At 39.6% G+C, this 6,275-nt stretch overlaps 1 non-coding gene across 1 annotated transcript; it reads right to left on the reverse strand.

Moving 5' to 3' along the window:
- Window positions 1-2,200: 2,200 nt before the first annotated feature.
- Window positions 2,201-2,307, reverse strand: LOC121156213. The gene has a single exon (XR_005883826.1). It is a non-coding gene; the product is annotated as a U6 spliceosomal RNA (small nuclear RNA).
- Window positions 2,308-6,275: the final 3,968 nt, after the last annotated feature.

A 6,275-nucleotide genomic window follows, 5' to 3' on the forward strand; every position in this document is an offset into this window, starting at 1 on the left:
ATGCTATGAGGAGGTTTATTTTCTCAGGGTTTCTTCTTCATTGCAATGTCAGGGACAAGAGTGAGAGCATGAGCAAAGTGCTGGGAAAGATTGAAGGTCAAGCAGGGGAAGAAACTGAGTGCCACACAAGAAAAATAATGTTGAGTTGGCTGGACATTGAACCGATTGTTGAGGACTTTCAGTTTACTTGCAAAATTAGCATTTTTGAGGTCCCACAAATTCCTTAGGAAAGGGTCCATGGGGGTAAAATTCCTGGAGAAGAAGGGGCCCAGTATCAGAATAGTGTACATTTATTAAATTAGTTCTTTGTGTTGCATGGTCTACATTAATTTCATTAGGAGACCTATCTCCCTCTTCTGTCCTTCAGACACTTTTTCAGGGTTATCTTATTCAGAGCTGATGTTTTATGCATATGGACGCTTTCCTTTGTTAGAAAATCTTAACAGAGGATGGAGAAAAAGCTCAAATCTATCCATATCAGTGACTTTTGTTATTGTTGCTGCAAAGGACTCGCCTGCCTTTTCTTAAGATTCGCCGTAGGCTCAGTAAAATCTCTGCTATCTTCACAACCGAGAAGATATAAAAGTGCTATATGAAATTGTGTCAGCTATAAAGTAAATAAATGACTTTATTACACTGAAATGTAAGCAAGCATCAACACAAAAGCCCTGAGCAACACAAGAAGGCACCTTCTATTAATAAATGGGAGCTTGATGACACCCTCCCTATGACCTCAAAGGTCCAAGCACGTTTGAATGGGTAGCTTACATGGCAGCAGAAAGCATGGTGGCCTGTCTCTGCCCTTACTCTGTGTATTGTTGGCATTTGCGCATGTCCACAGTACACAAGGCCAAGGCAGGGGGCAGCATCTCTCTTCAGCTGGTGGATCAGTTTCAAGAGAATCAGGATTTTCATTTTTGTTAACCTGTCTATACCTGGTCAGAGAACATCTATTAGTTTAGATCATTTGTGATTAATTTCTTCAGTGTGTTATGGTTCTCAGGACTCATATACTCTTTTCTACATTTATATTTAGGTAATAATCCTTTTATTGATTGAAAACTTGATTTATATTTATTTCAGTACCCATGTAATATGTTCTTTAAAAATCTATGGGCCCGGCGCGGTGGTGCAGTGGTTAAGGTCCTCGCCTTGCACGCCCTGGATCCCATATGGGCTCCAGTTCTATCCCGGTAGCCCCGCTTCCCTTCCAGCTCCCTGCCTGTGGCCCAGGAAAGCAGTCGAGGACGGCCCAAAGCTTTGGGACCCTGCACCCGCGTGGGAGACCCAGAAGAGGCTCCTGGCTTCGGACCGGCATAGTATCGGCCATTGCGCTCACTTGGGGAGTGAATCATCGGACCGAAGATCTTCCTCTCTGTCTCTCCTCCTCTCTGTATATCCGCCTTTCCAATAAAAAATAAAACTTTTTAAAAAATTAAAAAAGAAATTTATAAGAACACCTTAATATTAAATTAAAATATTAAATTAAAATATAAGGTGCATTTCCATAAGCTTTCGAAGATACCACAAATAAGAAACATTACATCCCATATATTTGTCTTGGGTCTGGTTTCTTTGGTTATGCAAATTTTCCAATTTAAGACACAGTTTGTTTTTTAATCCAGTCTAGTAATCTAGAACGTTTGATTGACCTTAAGCCATTTACATTCAGAGTTTAATATGTATGGGTGGTACTTTGGTCCTGTCATTTTAGGAATGGATTGTTCATTGGTTTAGTCTTGTCTTTTTATTGGGGTGTTCTTCCCATTTGCCTTTGGTTTTGTTTGATGCTATTCCTCTTCTCTGTCAAGAGAACATCTTAAAATATCATTTGTAAGGCATGTTTGGAAGAGGCAAATTCTTTTAACTTTTCTTTACTATGTGTTGTTATTTTCTTTTTTCTCTCTGATGTTGATTTTGTTTTGTGGTTTTTAATTTAAGGGGATGTATGGTAGCTGTGAAATGGAGACTGTCATATCTAGCAACATGTATTCTAAATTCATGTCATTGTAAATTTCTATTTTTCTTTCTGTTGTTGATTTTGGATTATGACTTTTCATTTGAGGGGATGTAGTGTAGCTGTGAAATGGAGACTAACATCCAGATGTGAGGATCCAGTGTGGTATGCATTTCTGTTTCCAGACAAACATTTACTTATAATAAAACTGTTTACTATATCTTTTTTTTTTTTACTGCAATAAAAAATATGGAATGCTTCACAAATTTGCATGTCATCCTTACACAAGGGCCATGTTAATCTTCTCTGTATCATTCCAATTTTAGTATATGTGCTGCCAAAGTGAGCACTGTTTACTATATCTTCACAATAGGATGCTGGACTCTGTCATTGTCCATGCCCACAAAGATGAACATATAACTGAGTATGAAGAACTAAACTTTAGTAATGATATAGAGGAACTACGTTGGGGGGAATTGGAGCAGGGATGAGGGAAATACCAGGAGCCTATGGAACTGCATCATAAAATGAAAATAATAATAATAAGATGTAAAAAAAAATTAAAATAAAAATAAATAAATTAACTAATAATAGACACATTTTGTTCCTCCTAAATCTGACAGATTTTTCTATGGGTCACTTTTCTATGGGTCATCAGAGTCTTTTTAAATTCATATTTATTTATTTATTTTTAATTTTGTCTAGTTTTTAACAAATTTAATGTAACTTGTAGATCCAATTCTAAGACACTTCCTTCTTCCTCTTCTTCCTTATCCTCCTCTCTCTCTCTGCATCTTTAATTTTTGAATTTTGAAATAGCATTTTAAGTTTATATTGCAGTAAAAAGACTTAATACATCATGGAACAAGAATTTCAATAGATAAGCTTATCGTAGAGTACTTGGAAGGCAAACAGCTGTAAATAATAATTGAATGGACCGTTAAATCATAATTTCACACAACTTCAAGTAATCACAGATCATTAAAATTTTAGTAGCATGATATGCTTAACCACCATTTTGACAGACATAATGGAGTTTTACAAAACTTTATTTGCAGCAGTACTAACTCATCTATTTTTCCTTTTTCCTCCCCTGTTTCTCCTTCCATTTCTTTCCTTTCCTTCCTCTTTTCATTTTTTCTCTTTCTTTTCCCCTCCTTCCTTCTTTCTTTCTTTCTTTCTTTTCCTTTCTTTCTTTCTTTCTTTCTTTCTTTCTTTCTTTCTTTCTTTCTTTCTTTCTTTCTTTCTCTTTCTTTTCCTTTCTTTCTTTTTTTCTTTCATTTTTCCTTCTTTCCTTCCTTCCTTTTTTTTTCTTTCTTCTTTCAATTTTTCAATTTTTCCGGATCCATTTTACTGCAAATGGTAGAACTTCATCTGTATTGTTTTATTGTGCATATATATATATATATAATATTTGCTATCAATTAATGGCAAAGAAGAGATGAACTTTCCAATTATAATTGCTGTTGTCTACATTTATCAGTTTTATTAATTTTTTTCTCACACTCAAATCACGGCTGTGCTGAGTGCAAATATATTTGGGACTATTATTTTTTCAATTGTTTCTTTTAGTAACTGTCCATAGTTGACATTTAAGACAATACACATTTTATATAGTTATTAATGTATTTGTTATAAAATCTTTCAGTTCTGCTATTACATATATTCCTGACCTTTCTACTTTAATTTTGTTGACCTCCTGAGGTTGCTTACATATTTCTTTTTTTTTTAAATATTTATTTTTATTATTTTTTCATTGGAAAGGCGGATATACAGAGAGGAGAGACAGAGAAGAAGATCTTCCGTCCGATGATTCATTCCCCAAGTGAGCGCAATGGTTCACTATGCCGGTCCGAAGCCAGGAGCCTCTTCTGGGTCTCCCACGTGGGTGCAGGTTCCCAAAGCTTTGGGCCGTCCTCGACTGCTTTCCTGGGCCACAGGCAGGGAGCTGGAAGGGAAGCGGGGCTGCCAGGATAGAACTGGCGCCCATATGGGATCCAGGGCGTGCAAGGCGAGGACCTTAACCACTTGCGCAACTGCGCCGGGCCCTGCTTACATATTTCTTAGGATACAATTTAAACTATCATTGATTTTTTCTGCTTTATCTCTGTGTTGCATTTTAATTGCTTTTTAAAAGAACACACACACACACAAATCTCCTGATGTCAGCATTTAGGGGTTCAAGTGAAATATAGAAATTTACCTTACATTATAAGATCTTTTCTTGTTTAGATAGTCAGAATTAAACTTATTGAATTTTGATTAAAAAAAACTCACACATTGGCTTATAAAATTATTGGCATTTAGTAAAATGCAAGAAATGAAATCAAAATTTTGAAACAAAGCCTTCCTGGAAGATGTTAATGCCAACACACACAAGTTTGAAGACATATTTGTTTCAGCATTACTTATGAATTTTTAAATTTTATTTTTAAAGTGTTTATGATATAAAGAGAACAGATACCATGTATTTATTATCTACAATGTTTTTTTTTTCCAGGAGTAAAATTTATTAGAAAAAAAATCTGTGTCTGTGAATGTGTTTTCTTCATACACAGCAATAAGCACATCCTCCTGTATCTTCCTTACTATTTTAGCTCCATGTTATATCTTAAATAACTTTATTGAGATAGAAATCACATATCATAGAACTCATCCATGTAAAGTGTATGATTCTTTAAAAGCTTTTTTTATTAATCACCATCACCATGAACATTAGGACATTTTTGTCACCTCAAAAGAACCCTTAACCCCCTTTGTGGAAACTTGCCATTTTATCTTACACCCCAGTCTTTTTTTTTTTCTTCTTTTTTTTTATTATTATTTTTTATTTTAACAATCTTTACATATTTAATTGGGGTAAACAAAAAAGGTTCAAGGCCTAAAGGGGGACACAGAGGAAGAAACCCCACCCAGTTTCCCACCCACCCTAAGTCCCGGATGTGGGGCATGCTCCGAGACACTCGATCGAGCAGTTCCAATAGTTCACCATTCATGGGTTGCTGCCAGTCTCGCCACCCTAAGCACGTTGTGGTCATTGAAGAGTCCATCTATTGACACAGTCCCTTCTAAAGCCTCCATTTGCCCAGTTTTTTGCTGCCAACAGATAGCTGAGGTTGCTGCTTAACTTGCTTTGTCCATTCTTGGCTAGGACTCTGAGTCTGGTGTCTCGACTGGGGAGATCCCCAAAGAAATCTTGAGGTATTCCCAGTCCAGATTCCTGCGTGTTCTAGCAAGCATAGGGCTCAGCACAGTCCATTGCCCCTATCAGCCGGTGGTTGCAGTCGCTGGGTCAGTTCTGTCTCCACCCGTGTCCTCTTGTATTCCGGCCTAGTTCCGCCCTGGACATACTTGGCCCTCGCACGCACCAGTAGGAGCTGCAGCCCAGTCAGGGCGGCCCACAGTAACCCCAATCAGGCCCACCTCCTACCCTGTCTTGCCAATATGTATGGCATACTAGTCCAGTCTTTCCCAAATACCCTTCTGTTCATATACTTGCCAACGGGTGTTGCAACCTACTTCCATCCAACCATCTCATCCAACCAGCCCTAACAGATGTTGTTGGGTGTCTGTCTAGCCACCCCAGCCCCTGACCTAGTTCCCATGCCCTCTTGTGGAAGGTGATGACCCAAGAGGGAAGAGCCCACTATTTCCCTCCCAGGTCGCTCCCATTCCAGTTGTACCCTCTCGAGTTGGCCCTGTGATTCAACTCGACATGTCTAACCCTTTGTATCAGCTTCCGCCAGCTGATGCTACGACCAAGCCCCAACAACCCTCACCTACTCTGATTGTAGCTTGCACCAATGGGAATAGTCAGCCCAGCCTGGCTTTTACCCAGTCTGGTCCACATGAGGTGCGCAGGTGCTGTGTCCCTGCCTGGTCTGGTCTACCCCCTACCCAGCTCACGCTCCTCAGTGTAAGTTGCTGTTCAGCTAGGGAACCACCCCTTATTCCCCTGTCAGCTCTGCCTCCTCCCTTCCTGGTTCTCACGTGTGCTGGTTGGGTGCTGCGGCTGCATCCGGCTCAGGCTACCACACCGTGGCATTCCAAACTGTGTGTTGCTCTTGTCACAACCGGACCTGATTCGACCCACACTCTGTTCTGGCGTTCAGATTTACCAGTGGATGACATGAGCAGATTCAGCCTGGTCCGCCCCCAGACCCATGCCAAATGCATGCCAGTGGGACACTTTCCACGACCTCTTGGCTGTTACCTTCCATGTTTCTTGCGCTGACCTGCAGGGTCTGTGTCCTGCCAGAGGAGTTGCCCGGGCTCCTCCATCAGAACCCCTCCATGTGCCAGGTTTCATGCATACCAG

Source organism: Ochotona curzoniae, unplaced genomic scaffold (assembly GCF_017591425.1).
Source record: "Ochotona curzoniae isolate NIBS_2020 unplaced genomic scaffold, NIBS_Ocur_1.0 contig_3304, whole genome shotgun sequence".
In the NCBI taxonomy this organism is placed as follows: Eukaryota; Metazoa; Chordata; class Mammalia; order Lagomorpha; family Ochotonidae; genus Ochotona; species Ochotona curzoniae.